This window comes from Pinus tabuliformis, chromosome 8, assembly GCF_031772625.1.
Source record: "Pinus tabuliformis cultivar Carrire ecotype Pingquan chromosome 8, CPIR1, whole genome shotgun sequence".
NCBI lineage: Eukaryota > Viridiplantae > Streptophyta > Pinopsida > Pinales > Pinaceae > Pinus > Pinus tabuliformis.
In genome coordinates this window covers 250,071,037-250,085,877 of record NC_142294.1, presented here as the reverse complement: position 1 = coordinate 250,085,877, position 14,841 = coordinate 250,071,037, and the positions used below count along the sequence as shown (strand labels likewise).

Sequence of the window (14,841 nt, the reverse complement as noted above, 5' to 3'; positions counted from 1 at the left end):
CCTATTATGAATAATTATCGGTTTTGAAACATGCTTACCATTAATAATTCTGTGTATATTTTAACCTTATTTGACCCATTTTTTTCCTTTCAGCAAAGGAGAGCACATTGTGGGAGAGATGATGTGCAGAGGGGATATTTGCAATTTTTCTTTGTTGTTGTCTGCTTGTTTTGTTTTCTGAGTTTGAGCATGGCCATGCTTTGCATTGTACTCTTTCTTCTTCTTCTTCTTTTGGCTCATTTTTTGTAGTTTGGTCTTGGCTTCATTTGTTCGGTGTGTTGTAGTCGTTTTCCTTTTTTCTAACTTTTTTTGTAGTTTGGTCCTGGTTTCATTTTGTTGGGTGTGGAAAGAAAGAAATGAAGGAAATGGATAGAAAAAATGGAGGTTATTCTTCATATATAAAGGTGAGTCAACATACCTTTATGTAGTGCATTTCACTTAAAAGTATTTTTTGCTAATTTGTGGCTCCACTTGTTTGTTATTCAATTTATTATGTGTTATCTATGCTCTCATAATCAACTATATGGATCTTCTTTATGTAGTGAACAACTAGAATCGTACAATCTACAATAGTGAAGTGGTGAATATGCATTAGACATTCTACAAATGTGGCACAGAGGGTGGGTGAGCCATATTTTTCTTCTACAAAATACTATTGTCCTTTAATACAATGAAATGTTTGTTGTTTGCACAAATATTTATCATTTTGTCCTGGTTTTGACTTAGTATGATATGGTTCATGGGTGCGAGATTCAAGATTTTTCCTAAAACTTTGATATGAAAGAAATGGAAATGTTATACTGGGGTACCCCTGTTCAGGGCTTATTGTTCATGATTTCCATTGCTATAATGTTAGCTAAGGGAGGGTAGGTATTTGTAGGGTTAATTCATTGCTTTACGTATTTGTTATTTGAGCTCGCATGGTTTATTCGTGATCTATATATAAATCTTATTTTGTGCAGAGATTACATTTGTAGTGTTTGGGAGGGTCGAGTGGAGAAGATACTTTAGGCAATGTAGATGCAACACAGAGGATGGGTGAGTCATGTTGTTTTCCAACAAAATAGCGTTATTATTATTTATTTGCTTTGGCGTTTTCTCCTTCTAGGATGGATCTCGAGTAGTACCACTCAGTTAGTGGTTTGACAAATGGTATGTTTAAATTTATATGCTTTTTGGCTCCACATCACATGCATACCCCCACACAATGTGCCCTAGAGAGGAGGATGGTAAGGTCGAGCAAGCAGGCATACTAACCCTTCAACTAATCAACCACTGTGTTAATGGACCACACTACCTCCTTGTGTCCCATATGATTTTGGGTGTTCAATAAATTAAAAATATGCTTAGATCTCTCTTACAAAGAGAATCATTTCTCTTATGATAACATTGGATGCATTATTCTACAAGAATAACATATAGTTCAGAAAATTTATATATTTTTAGATATAACATGGAATTTAAATGGTCTAGAATCAAGTTGGATGACAAGTTCATGCCTTCAACTCTCCAGTTTAACTTTTGTTTGAATTTTTATATTTTATTTTGTACTATAGAAGATGGATATATGAAATATCCCTCTTTATATAACAAAACTCAAAGACAATTATGTTTCATAATATGATTAATTATTGCATTCAATTCTCAAGTTCAACTTTATTGATTATAATATCTTATTATGTATCTATTGTAGATGTCTTGTTCCGGTGACCACAATTAAGCAAAATACAAAACGGAGTGTCTATCATTATATAACAAACTCTAAAAGAGGTATGTTTGCTATTATGAATAATTATTTGTTTTGAAATATGCTTAACATTACTATATGTGTTTGTATTTTAATCTTATTCACACCACTTTTTTTCCTTCCAGCTGACGAGAGGACACTGTAGTATAGATAATGTGCAAAGGGGAAGTTTGCAATTTTTTTGTTTGTTGTTGTCTACATGTTTTATTTTTGGTTAGTTTGAGCATAGTCATGTTTTTTGTTGTACTTGTTTAGCTTTGTTTTACATTTTTTTTTCTCATTTCTCGTAGTTTGGTCTTGGTTTTGTTTATTCATTGTGCAATAGGAATTGGAAAAGAAGGCAGCAAGGAGAGAAGATGAAAGAGAGAAGTTGGAGGTTATCATTCGTAAATGAAGGTGAATCACCTTAACTATATGCAATGCATTTCATTCACAATTAATTTTCGATCATTTGTGAATCCTTTTGCTTGTTTTTGAATTTATTATATGTTCTATACGTGGTTTCAGACTCAACTATATCTCGCTTTGTGTAGTGAATGACCATAATTGTATAGTCTATGAAGGTCAAGGTGAAGATACCCTAGACATTCTACCAACATAGCTTGGACGATAGGTGAGCCATATTTTTTCCTAGATAAGAATATTATCTTTTAATCGACTGAAATGTTTGTTCTTTGCGAATCAATTTATCCTTTTGCATGGCTTCAGGATAGTATGATCTTGTTAATGGGAGTGAGCTTTGAGATTTTCGAAGAACTTTTATATGAAATAAAGGGAAATGTTATATCGAGGTTCACATTTTTATGGCTTATTGTTCATGGTTGTTGCTGCTATAAAATTAGCCAAGTATGTGTATGATTAATTAACCGCTTTGCATATTTGTTATTCATTTTCTCTCGTGGTTTATTTGTGATCTCATATATAATATTACTTTGTGCAGTGAGTGACTATAGTTGCAGTGTCTAGGATGGTGTAGTGTTTGTTTTCTTGCTCCACCAAACATGCACACCCCCATACAACGTGCCCTGTAGAAGAGGTGGGTAAGGTCGAGCAAGCAAGAATACAGACCCTTCAACCATCGTGCTAAAATACAACGCTACTGCCTTGTAGGCCCTAGGATTTTGGGTGTTCAATATGTTTAGATATGCTTAGATTCTTTTTTCCGAAAAATTTACATGTTACGAAAACATTGTTTTTATTACTCGTAGTATAAGTACATCTCGTTTAGAAAATTTATATTTTTTTGATATATAGCGCAAAATATATTTGGACTCTAACTAAGTTGCATGACAAGTTCATACCTTCAAACTCTCTAGTTTAAATTTGATTAGAAATCTAATATTTTATTGTATATCTAGTGCAATTGAATGAGCATAAATACATGGAATACAAAATGGACTCTCCCCTTTTATATAACAATCTTAAAGAAATGTGTCTTTCTTATTACGATTAATTATTGTGTTCGGCTCTTTAGTTTAACTTCTATAACCATTCTAATACCTTATGTTGTATATGTTGTAGATGGCTTGTTTTGATGAGCATGAGCAAGTGGAATACAAAAGAGAGTGTCTATCATTATAAAAAATCTCTATGGGAGGTTCGTTTTCTAGTATGAATAATTATTGGTTTTGAGACATGCTTACCATTACTAATTCTGTCTATATTTTAACCTTATTTGACCCATTTTTTTCCTTTCAGCAGAGGAGAGCACATTGTAGGAGAGATGATGTGGATATTTGCAATTTTTCTTTGTTCTTGTCTGCTTGTTTTGTTTTCTGAGTTTGAGCATGGCCATGCTTTGCGTTGTACTCTTTTTTCTTTGTTTTTTTTGGTTTATTTTCTGTAGTTTGGTCTTGGCTTCATTTGTTGGGTGTGTTGTAGTCGTTTTCCTTTTTTTTCACGTTTTTTGAAGTTTGTCCTTGGTTTCATTTTGTTGGGTGTGGGAAAGGAAATGAAGGCAGCAGACAGAGAAAGAAATGAAGGAAGAAGACAGAGAGAATGAAGGTTACTTTTCATATATGAAGGTGAGTCAACATACCTTTATGCAGTGCATTTCACTTAAAAGTATTTTTTGCTAATTTGTGGCTCCACTTGTTTGTTAGTCAATTTATTGTGTTATCTATGCTGTCATAATCAGCGATATTGATCTTCTTTATGTAGTGAACAACTACAATCATACAATCTACGAAGGTGAAGTGGTGAATATGCATTAGAGATTCTACAAATGTGGCACAGAGGGTGGGTGAGCCATATTTTTCTTCTACAAAATACTATTGTCCTTTAATACAATGAAATATTTGTTGTTTGCACAAAGATTTATCATTTTGTCCTGGTTTTGACTTAGTATGATATGGTTCATGGGTGCGAGATTCACGATTTTTCCTAGAACTTTGATATGAAAGAAATGGAAATGTTATAATGGGGTTCCCCTGTTCAGGGCTTATTGTTCATGATTGCCATTGCTATAATATTAGCTAAGGGAGGGTAGGTATCTGTAAGGTTAATTCATCGCTCTACGTATTTGTTATTTGAGCTCGCATGGTTTATTTGTGATCTAATATATAAATCTTACTTTGTGCAGAGATTACATTTTTAGTGCTTGGGAGGGTCGAGTGGAGAAGATACTTCAGGCAATGTAGATGCAACACAGAAGATGGGTGAGTCATGTTGTTTTCCAACAAAATAGCGTTATTATTATTTGTTTGCTTGACGTTTTCTCCTTCTAGGATGGTTCTCAAGTAGTACCACTGAGATAGTGGTTTGACAAATTGTATGTTTAAAATTATATGCTTTTTGGCTCCACATCACACGCATACCCGTGCACAATGTGCCCTAGAGAGGAGGATGGTAAGTTTTAGGAAGCAGGCATACTAACCCTTCAACTAATCGTCCACTGTGTTAATGGACCACACTACCACCTTGTGTGCCATATGATTTTGGGTGTTCAATAATTTAAGAATATGCTTAGATATCTCTTACAAAAAGAATTATTTCTCTTATGATAACATTGGATGCATTATTCATAGCAGAATAACATATAGTTCAGAAAATTTATATATTTTTAGATATAACATGGAATATAAATGGTCTAGAATCAAGTTGGATGACAAGTTCATGACTTCAACTCTTTAGTTTAACTTTTGTTTGAATTTTAATCTTTTATTTTGTACTATAGAAGATGGATATATGAAATATCCCTCTTTATATAACAAAACTCAGACAAGTATGTTTCATATTATGATTAATTATTGCATTCAATAATATCTCTTACAAAAAGAATTATTTGTCTTATGATAACATTGGATGCATTATTCCTAGAAGAATAACATATAGTTCAGAAAATTTATATAATTTTAGATATAACATGGAATATAAATGGTCTAGAATCAAGTTGGATGACAAGTTCATGCCTTCAACTCTTTAGTTTAACTTTTGTTTGAATTTTAATATTTTATTTTGTACTATAGAAGATGGATATATGAAATATCCTTCTTTATATAACAAAACTCAAAGACAAGTATGTTTCATATTATGATTAATTATTGCATTCAATGATATCTCTTACAAAAAGAATTATTTCTCTTATGATAACATTGGATGCATTATTCCTAGAAGAATAACATATAGTTCAGAAAATTTATATATTTTTAGATATAGCATGGAATATAAATGGTCTAGAATCAAGTTGGATGACAAGTTCATGCCTTCAACTCTTTAGTTTAACTTTTGTTTGAATTTTAATATTTTATTTTGTATTATAGAAAATGGATATATGAAATATCCTTCTTTATATAACAAAACTCAAAGACAAGTATGTTTCATATTATGATTAATTATTGCATTCAATTCTCGAGTTCAACTTTATTGATTCTAATATCTTATTATGTACCTATTGTAGATGTCTTGTTTCGGTGACCACAATTAAGCGGAATACAAAATGGAGTGTCTATCATTATATAACAAACTCTAAAGGAGGTATGTTTGCTATTATGAATAATTATTTGTTTTCAAATATGCTTACCATTACTATATGTGTTTGTATTTTAATCTTATTCACCCCACTTTTTTTCCTTTTCGCTGAAGAGAGGACACTGTAGTATAGAGAATGTGCAAAGGGGAAGTTTGCAATTTTTTTTGTTGTTGTCTACATGTTTTATTTTTGGTTAGTTTGAGCATAGTCATGTTTTTTGTTGTACTTGTTTAGCTTTGTTTTACATTTTTTTCTCATTTCTTGTAGTTTGGTCTTGGTTTTGTTTATTCGTTGTGCAATAGGAATAGGAAAAGAAGGCAGCAAGGAGAGAAGATGAAAGAGAGAAGTTGGAGGTTATCACTCATAAATGAAGGTGAATCACCTTAACTATATGCAATGAATTTCATTCACAATTACTTTTCGATCATTTGTGAATCATATTGCTTGCTTTTGAATTTATTATATGTTTTATAAGTGGTTTCACACTCAACTATATCTCGCTTGGTGTAGTGAGTGACCACAATTGTATAGTCTATGAAGGTCAAGGTGAAGATACCCTAGACATTCTACCAACACAGCTTGGATGATAGGTGAGCCATATTTTTTCCTACATAAGAATATTGTCCTTTAATCCACTGAAATGTTTGTTGTTTGTGAATCAATTTATCCTTTTGTCATGGCTTCAGGATAGTATGATCTTGTTAATGGGAGTGAGGTTTGAGATTTTCGAAGAACTTTTATATGAAATAAAGGGAATGTTGTATCGAGGTTCACATTTTCAAGGTTTATTGTTCATGGTTGTTGCTGCTATAACATTAGCCAAGGGTGAACGAGTATGTGTATGATTAATTTACCGCTTTGTATATTTGTTATTCATTTTCTCTCGTGGTTTATTTGTGATCTCATATATAATATTACTTTGTGCAGTAGGTGACTATAGTTGCAGTGTTCTTTTTTCCTTTCAGCTGAAGAGAGGACACTGTAGTATAGAGAATGTGCAAAGGGGAAGTTTGCAAATTTTTTGTTTGTTGTTGTCTACATGTTTTATTTTTGGTTAGTTTGAGCATAGTCATGTTTTTTGTTGTACTTGTTTAGCTTTGTTTTACATTTTTTTTCTCATTTCTCGTAGTTTGGTCTTGGTTTTGTTTATTCGTTGTGCAATATGTATAGGAAAAAAAGGCAGCAAGGAAAGAATATGAAAGAGAGAAGTTGGAGGTTATCATTCATAAATGAAGGTGAATCACCTTAACTATATGCAATGCATTTCATTCACAATTACTTTTCGATCATTTGTGAATCTTTTTGCTTGCTTTTGAATTTATTATATGTTTTATATGTGGTTTCACACTCAACTATATTTTGCTTTGTGTAGTGAGTGACCACAATTGTATAGTCTATGAAGGTCAAGGTGAAGATACCCTAGACATTCTACCAACACAGCTTAGATGATAGGTGAGCCATATTTTTTCCTACATAAGAATATTGTCCTTTAATCAATTAAAATGTTTGTTTTTTGCAAATCAATTTATCCTTTTGTCATGGCTCCAGGATAGTATGATCTTGGTAATGGGAGTGAGGATTTAGATTTTTGAAGAACTTTTATATGAAATAAAGGGCACGTTGTATCGAGGTTCACATTTTTAGGGCTTATTGTTCATGGTTGTTGTTGCTATAACATTAGCCAAGGGTGAACGAGTATGTGTATGATTAATTTACCACTTTGTATATTTGTTATTCATTTTGTCTCATGGTTTATTTGTGATCTCATATATAATATTAGATTGTGTAGTAAGTGACTATACTTGCAATGTCTGGGATGGTGTAGTGTTTTTTTTCTTGCTCCACAAAACATGCACACCCCCACACAACATGTCCTGTAGAAGAGGTGGGTAAGGTCGAGCAGGCAAGAACACTGACCCTTCAACCATCGTGCTAAAATACAACGCTACGGCCTTGTAGACCCTAGGATTTTCAGTGTTCAAAATGTTTAGATATGCTTAGATTCCTTTTTTCCGAAAAATTTACATTTTACGAAAACATTGTTTTTATTACTCGTAGTAGAAGTACATCTCATTTAGAAAATTTATATTTTTTGATATATAGCGCAAAATATATTTGGACTCGAACTAAGTTGCATGACAAGTTTATACCTTCAAACTTTTTAGTTTAAATTTTATTAGAAATCTAATATTTTATTATATATCTAGTGCAATTGAATGAGCATAAATACATGGAATACAAAATGGACTCTCCCCTTTTATATAACAATCTTCAAGAAATGTGTCTTTCTTATTACGATTAATTATTGTGTTCTACTCTTTAGTTTAACTTTTATAACCATTCTAATATCTTATTTTGTATCTGTTGTAGATGACTTGTTTTGATGAGGACGAGCAAGTGGAATACAAAAGAGAGTGTCTATCATTATAAAAAATTTCTAGGGGAGGTGCGTTTCCTATTATGAATAATTATTGGTTTTCAAACATGCTTACCATTACTAATTCTCTGTATATTTTAACATTATTTAACCCATTTTTTTTCCTTTCAGCAGAGGAGAGCACATTGTAGGAGAGATGATGTGCAAAGGGTATATTTGCAATTTTTCTTTGTTCTTGTCTACTTATTTTGTTTTTTGAGTTTGAGCATGGCCATGCTTTGCGTTGTACTTTTTTTTTCTTTTTTTCTTTTTTGGCTCATATTTTGTAGTTTGGTCTTGGCTTCATTTGTTGGGTGTGTTGTAGTCGTTTTCCTTTTTTTCCTTTTTTGCACGTTTTTTGTAGTTTGGTCCTGGTTTCATTTTGTTGGGTGTGGAAAAAAAAATGAAGGAAGCAGACGGCAAAAAAAAAAAAAAAATGGAGGTTATTGTTCATATATGAAGGTGAGTCAACCTACCTTTATGTAGTGCATTTCACTTAAAAGTATTTTTTGCTAATTTGTGGCTCCACTTGTTTGTTATTCAATTTATTATGTGTTATCTATGCTCTCATAATCAACTATATTGATCTTCTTTATGTAGTGAACAACTACAATCGTACAATCTACAAAGGTGAAGTGGTGAAGATGCATTAGACATTCTACAAATGTGGCACAGAGGATGGGTGAGCGATGTTTTTCTTCTACAAAATACTATTGTCCTTTAATACAATGAAATATTTGTTGTTTGCACAAAGATTTATCATTTTGTCCTGGTTTTGACTTAGGATGATATGGTTCATGGGTGCGAGATTCAAGATTTTTCCTAGAACTTTGATATGAAAGAAATGGAAATGTTATACTGGGGTTCCCCTGTTCAGGGATTATTGTTCACGATTGCCATTGCTATAATATTAGCAAAGGGAGGGTAAGTATTTATAGGGTTAATTCATCGCTCTACGTATTTGTTATTTGAGCTCGCATGATTTATTCATGATCTAATATATAAATCTTACTTTGTGCAGAGATTACATTTGTAGTGTTTGGGAGGGCCGAGTGGAGAAGATACTTTAGGCAATGTAGATGCAACACAGAGGATGGGCGAGTCATGTTGCTTTCCAACAAAATAGCATTATTATTATTTGTTTGCTTGACGTTTTCTCCTTCTAGGATGGTTCTCGAGTAGTACCACTGAGTTAGTGGTTTGACAAATGGTATGTTTAAATTTATATGCTTTTTGGCTCCACAACACACACATACCCCCACACAATGTGCCCTAGAGAGGAGGATGGTAAGGTCAAGCAAATAGGGGTACTAACCCTTCAACTAATCGATCACTGTGTTAATGTTCCACACTACCACCTTGTGTCCCATATGATTTTGGGTGTTCAATAAATTTACAATATGCTTAGATCTCTCTTACAAAAAGAATTATTTCTCTTATGATAACATTGGATGCATTATTCCTAGAAGAATAACATATAGTTCAGAAAATTTATATATTTTAGATATAACATGGAATTTAAATGGTCTAGAATCAAGTTCGATGAGAAGTTCATGCCTTCAACTCTTAGTTTAACTTTTGTTTGAATTTTAATATTATTTTTTTGTACTATGAAAGATAGATATATGAAATATCCCTCTTTATATAACAAAACTCAAAGACAAATATGTTTCATATTATGATTAATTATTGCATTCAATTCTCAAGTTCAACTTTATTGATTATAATATCTTATTATGTTTTGTGTTTGAGCTTTCTGTATCTATTGTAGATGTCTTGTTCCAGTGACCATGATTAAGCGAAATACAAAATGTAGTGTCTATCATTATATAACAAACTCTAAAAGAGGTATGTTTGCTATTATGAATAATTATTTGTTTTGAAATATGCTTACCATTACTATATGTGTTTTTATTTTAATCTTATTCACCCCATTTTTTTTCCTTTCAGCTGAAGAGAGGACATTGTAGTATAGAGAATGTGCAAAGGGGAAGTTTGCAAATTTTTTGTTTGTTGTTGTCTACATGTTTTATTTTTGGTTAGTTTGAGCATAGTCATGTTTTTTGTTGTACTTGTTTAGCTTTGTTTTACAAATTTTTCTCATTTCTTGTAGGTTGGTCTTGGTTTTGTTTATTCGTTGTGCAATAGGAAAAGGAAAAGAAGGTAGCAAGGAGAGAAGATGAAAGAGAGAAGTTGGAGGTTATCATTCATAAATGAAGGTGAATCACCTTAACTATATGCAATGCATTTCATTCACAATTACTTTTCGATCATTTGTAAATCCTTTTTCTTGCTTTTGAATTTATTATATGTTTTATAAGTGGTTTCACACTCAACTATATCTCGCTTTGTGTAGTGAGTGACCACAATTGTATAGTCTATGAAGGTCAAGGTGAAGATACCCTAGACATTCTACCAACACAACTTGGACGATAGGTGAGCCATATTTTTTCCTACATAAGAATATTGTCTTTTAATCAACTGAAATGTTTATTCTTTGCAAATCAGTTATCCTTTTTTCATGGCTTCAGGATAGTGTGATCTTGTTAATGGGAGTGAGGTTTGAGATTTTTGAAGAACTTTTATATGAAATAAAGGGAAATGTTATATCGAGGTTCACATTTTCAGAGCTTATTGTTCATGGTTGTTGTTGCTATAACATTAGCGAAGGGTGAACAGGTATGTGTATGATTAATTTACCGCTTTGTATATTTCTTATTCATTATCTCTCGTTGTTTATTTGTGATCTCATATATAATATTGCTTTGTGCAGTGAGTGACTATAGTTGCAGTGTCTGGGATGGTGTAGCGTTTGTTTTCTTGTTCCACATCACATGCACACCTCCACACAATGTGCCTAGTAGAAGAGGTGGGTAAGGTCAAGCATGCAAGAACACTGACCCTTCAACCAATCAACCATCGTGCTAAAATACAACGCTACTGCCTTGTAGACCCTAGGATTTTGAGCGTTCAATATGTTTAGATATACTTAGATTCCTCTTTCTGAAAAATTTACATCTTATGAAAACATTGTTTGTATTACTCGTACTAGAAGTACAACTAGTTTAGAAAATTTATATATTTTTTATATATAGCGAAAAATATATTTGGATTCTTACTAAGTTGCATGACAAGTTCATATCTTCAAACTCTCTAGTTTAAATTTTATTAGAAATCTAATAGTTTATTTTATATGTAGTGCAAACGGCTTGTTTGAATGAGCATAAATACATGGAATACAAAACGGACAATCCCCTTTTATATAACAATCTTTAAAAAATGTGTCTTTATTATTACAATTAATTATTGTGTTTGACTCTTTAGTTTAACTTTTATAACCATTCTAATATCTTATTTTGTATGTGTTGTAGATGGCTTGTTTTGATGAGCACGATCAAGTGGAATACAAAAGAGAGTGTCCATCGTTATAAAAAATATCTAGGGGAGGTGTGTTTCTTGTTATGAATAATTATTGGTTTTGAAACATCTTTACCACTACTAATTTTGTGTATATTTTAATTTTATTTGACCCAGTTTTTTTTTTCCTTTCAGCAGAGGAGAGCACATTGTGGGAGAGATGATGTGTAGAGGGGATATTTGCAATTTTTCTTTGTTCTTGTCTGCTTGTTTTGTTTTATGAGTTTTAGCATGGCCATGCTTTACGTTGTACTCTTTTTTCTTTGTTTTTTTTGGCTCATTTTTTGTAGTTTGGTATTGGTTCATTTGTTGGGTGTGTTGTAGTCGTGTTCCTTTGTTTTCCTTTTTTTCACGTTTTTTTGAGTTTGGTTGTGGTTTCATTTGTTGGGTGTGGAAAAAAGAAATTAAGGAAGCAGACAGAGAAAGAAATGAAGCACACAAAGAAAATGGAGGTTATTGTTCATATATGAAGGTGAGTCAACATACCTTTATGCAGTGCATTTCACTTAAAAGTAGTTTTTGCTAATTTGTGGTGCTAATTTGTGGCTCCACTTGTTTGTTATTCAGTTTATTATGTGTTAGTTATGCTCTCATAATCAACTATATTGATCTTCTTTATGTAGTTAACAACTACAATCGTACAGTGTACGAAAGTGAAGTTGTTAATATGCATTAGACATTTTATAAATGTGGCACAGAGGGTGGGTGAACCATATTTTTCTTCTACAAAATACTATTGTCCTTTAATACACTGAAATATTTGTTGTTTGCACAAAGATTTATCATTTTGTCCTGGTTTTGACTTAGTATGATATGGTTCATGGGTGTGAGATTCAAGATTTTTCCTAGAACCTTGATATGAAAGAAATGGAAATGTTTTACTGGGGTTCCCCTCTTCAGGGCTTATTGTTCATGATTGCCATTGCTATAATATTAGCTAAGAGAGGGTAGGTATTTTTATGTTTAATTCATCGCTTTATTATTTGAGTTCTCATGGTTTATTCGTGGGAGGCGATTTGGGAAAACATCTAGAGGTTTGCTTGCATGCTTAAAGGCCAACCTATACATTCTTGTAGGTTTATAAGATTAAGTTTGTATTGAAAGTATATTCACTTTATCATGTGTCGAGGCTCATTCTAATAGTTGTCGCTTAATTATCTATATATGAAAATTTAAAAAAGAAAGAAAATAAAATTCTCTGTGTTTGTATGTGTGGGATGCAGTAACTGGTCGAAAGCAATATAGATTTTGAAGGTCATGAAGCAACTATATGGATTTTGAAGGTCATGAAGCAGCTATATGTTCTGTTTGTTCTCACTAGTAAGAAAACATTCAGGTACTTTGTTCATTGAAACCTGAAAAATTTATTTGCATTAATTCTAGTTGTTTTGAAGTTACATTGCATATTATATTTTTGTTTGATGTTTGGCTTCCTGTGAATCTTTGGCCATATGACAAATACTTTATTGCATTAAAGATAGATGGATTATGATTCTTTGTTCAAATGCAATTTTTCTTTTTTTTACACCTATTGATGCAAAGATCAAAGCTTGGTTGTATGATCTTGGGGGATCTAGGGTGGACTATAATGATCTAGGCTTCTAGTGCACTAGAATGGCTTATATTGTTGATGGAAAAATGTAAAATGTTAACTTAGAATGGTGTTTAGTATAATATTCCTAATGGAAAATTAACACTGATAATCAAGCAAATGCAACACATTCAACACAATAAAAACTTACACAAATTAGATAACCAGAATTGGGCCAAAAATACGCCAAAATGGGCCAATTTATTATATATATTTTAAGTAGTACAATATGGATTGGAAGGAGTGCACTTGAGCTTGCTTAGAGCAAACTACAAGCCCGTGGATGAGTATCAATTGCCCAAATGATGTAGAAAGACTCCCCAACAAATGTCTGCGCTGGCCCTTGAAGAAGTGCATTGCTGGCTTAATAGAACCATTGTTTGACCCTTCAAATTTGCCCAGAAAATGTTGCCAAATTATTTTTGAGATCATTGCCAAAAACCCAGAAAAACCTAGAAAGTGTTTACTCTAGTTTTGACGCTCCAAAATGACCCGTATTTTTTCCCACACTTTTGCACTCCCTAGAAAAATATACAATGAGAAAATAGGGCTTGGGAAGCTCACCCAAATGCTGGAGACTCTTCTAAAATTCTCTTTTATCAACCCTAATCAACCCCTGCTCCAAATTCCTTCGTCCAAGCTACACCCCAAACAATCCCACCCAAGAACTGTGCAGTCCTGTGGCTGTACTACACAGGCCCAGCAAGGAAATTTGTTATGTTGAGTGTGGCTCTCTCTCCTCCTGCAATTCCCCTCCTTTCTTCTTGCAATTTGGACAATGAAAGCTCAACAATGGATGTGGCTTCAATTCCAACTCCCAATCTCCAAAAGAACTGCGTACTCCCTGGTTTTGTGTCCCAACTGGCCAAGGAAATTCGTGGCACTTGAAGTCCACTAAAGAAAGGTTGAGCTTCCTCTTTGGGAAAACTCTCGTGCTCAACAACACTATGTGACTTTGCTAAACAACTAGAGAAACCATGTAAATGTCAAATGATCAAAATCCCCAAATTATGATGCCTCCCTCTTATTTATAATTGTTGCTCTCTTCCTTCATGTGGGTCCCTTCACCAAGCAATTCGAGCTCCCTCCTTAGCCATTCAAATTTCTCCATCAAGGGGGTATATATTTCATGGGAAAGTGGCCCCCACATTCCACTAAGGAAATAATTTTGACCCCCTTGTCTTAAGTACTTTTCCCCAAAATTGCCTTAGGCCCCAAAATTGACAAAAATGGCAAAAAGGGACATTACAGTCCTCCCCTCCCAAATGTTGCTTGTCCCCAAGCAACTGCAAAGCTGGATGTTGTAAAATTTGTTCACTCTCCCAAGTGGCATCCTCATCTAGCAAATCCTTCCACTTGACTAAGTGCTCCTGGATGACCCAGTTCTTCAACCTCCTCTCCCGTGTCTCCAATATGGTCTCTGGTGTCAATACTAAGTGCCCCTCATCATCCCGTGGAGGCTACTCAGTGGTTGTTGTAACTTGCTGCCCCAATGCCTTTTTCAAGCATGAGACATGAAATACGTTGCGAATCCGACTCTCCGTGAGTAGCTCCATCTCGTAAGCTACCTCCCCGACTCTCATGGCCACCACCTATACGATGCATAAAAGTGTGGCTTGAGCTTCTCTACCCCTTTTTGCTTGAGTGAAGACTGTCGGTAAGGCTACAAGCGTAGGTAGACCATGCCCCCCACCTCAAAC

General features: G+C 33.4%; 1 protein-coding gene across 1 annotated transcript in view; it reads left to right on the top strand.

Moving 5' to 3' along the window:
• LOC149235089 (uncharacterized) overlaps positions 1–14,841 on the top strand; it is a 53,765-nt gene that overhangs the window by 30,204 nt on the left and 8,720 nt on the right. Inside the window, exons 58-87 of the mRNA XM_089372050.1 lie at positions 94–404; positions 543–620; positions 963–1,038; positions 1,694–1,770; positions 1,873–2,143; positions 2,281–2,360; positions 2,688–2,783; positions 3,269–3,344; positions 3,449–3,771; positions 3,908–3,985; positions 4,329–4,404; positions 5,646–5,722; positions 6,020–6,090; positions 6,228–6,307; positions 6,404–6,550; positions 6,645–6,770; positions 6,888–6,952; positions 7,090–7,169; positions 8,088–8,163; positions 8,269–8,595; positions 8,734–9,057; positions 9,155–9,343; positions 9,905–9,981; positions 10,084–10,352; positions 10,490–10,569; positions 10,665–10,812; positions 10,907–11,002; positions 11,505–11,580; positions 11,689–12,022; positions 12,774–12,886. The gene's annotated coding sequence lies outside the window, so the exon portion shown is untranslated. The remainder of the gene's footprint in view (positions 1–93; positions 405–542; positions 621–962; positions 1,039–1,693; positions 1,771–1,872; positions 2,144–2,280; positions 2,361–2,687; positions 2,784–3,268; positions 3,345–3,448; positions 3,772–3,907; positions 3,986–4,328; positions 4,405–5,645; positions 5,723–6,019; positions 6,091–6,227; positions 6,308–6,403; positions 6,551–6,644; positions 6,771–6,887; positions 6,953–7,089; positions 7,170–8,087; positions 8,164–8,268; positions 8,596–8,733; positions 9,058–9,154; positions 9,344–9,904; positions 9,982–10,083; positions 10,353–10,489; positions 10,570–10,664; positions 10,813–10,906; positions 11,003–11,504; positions 11,581–11,688; positions 12,023–12,773; positions 12,887–14,841) is intronic.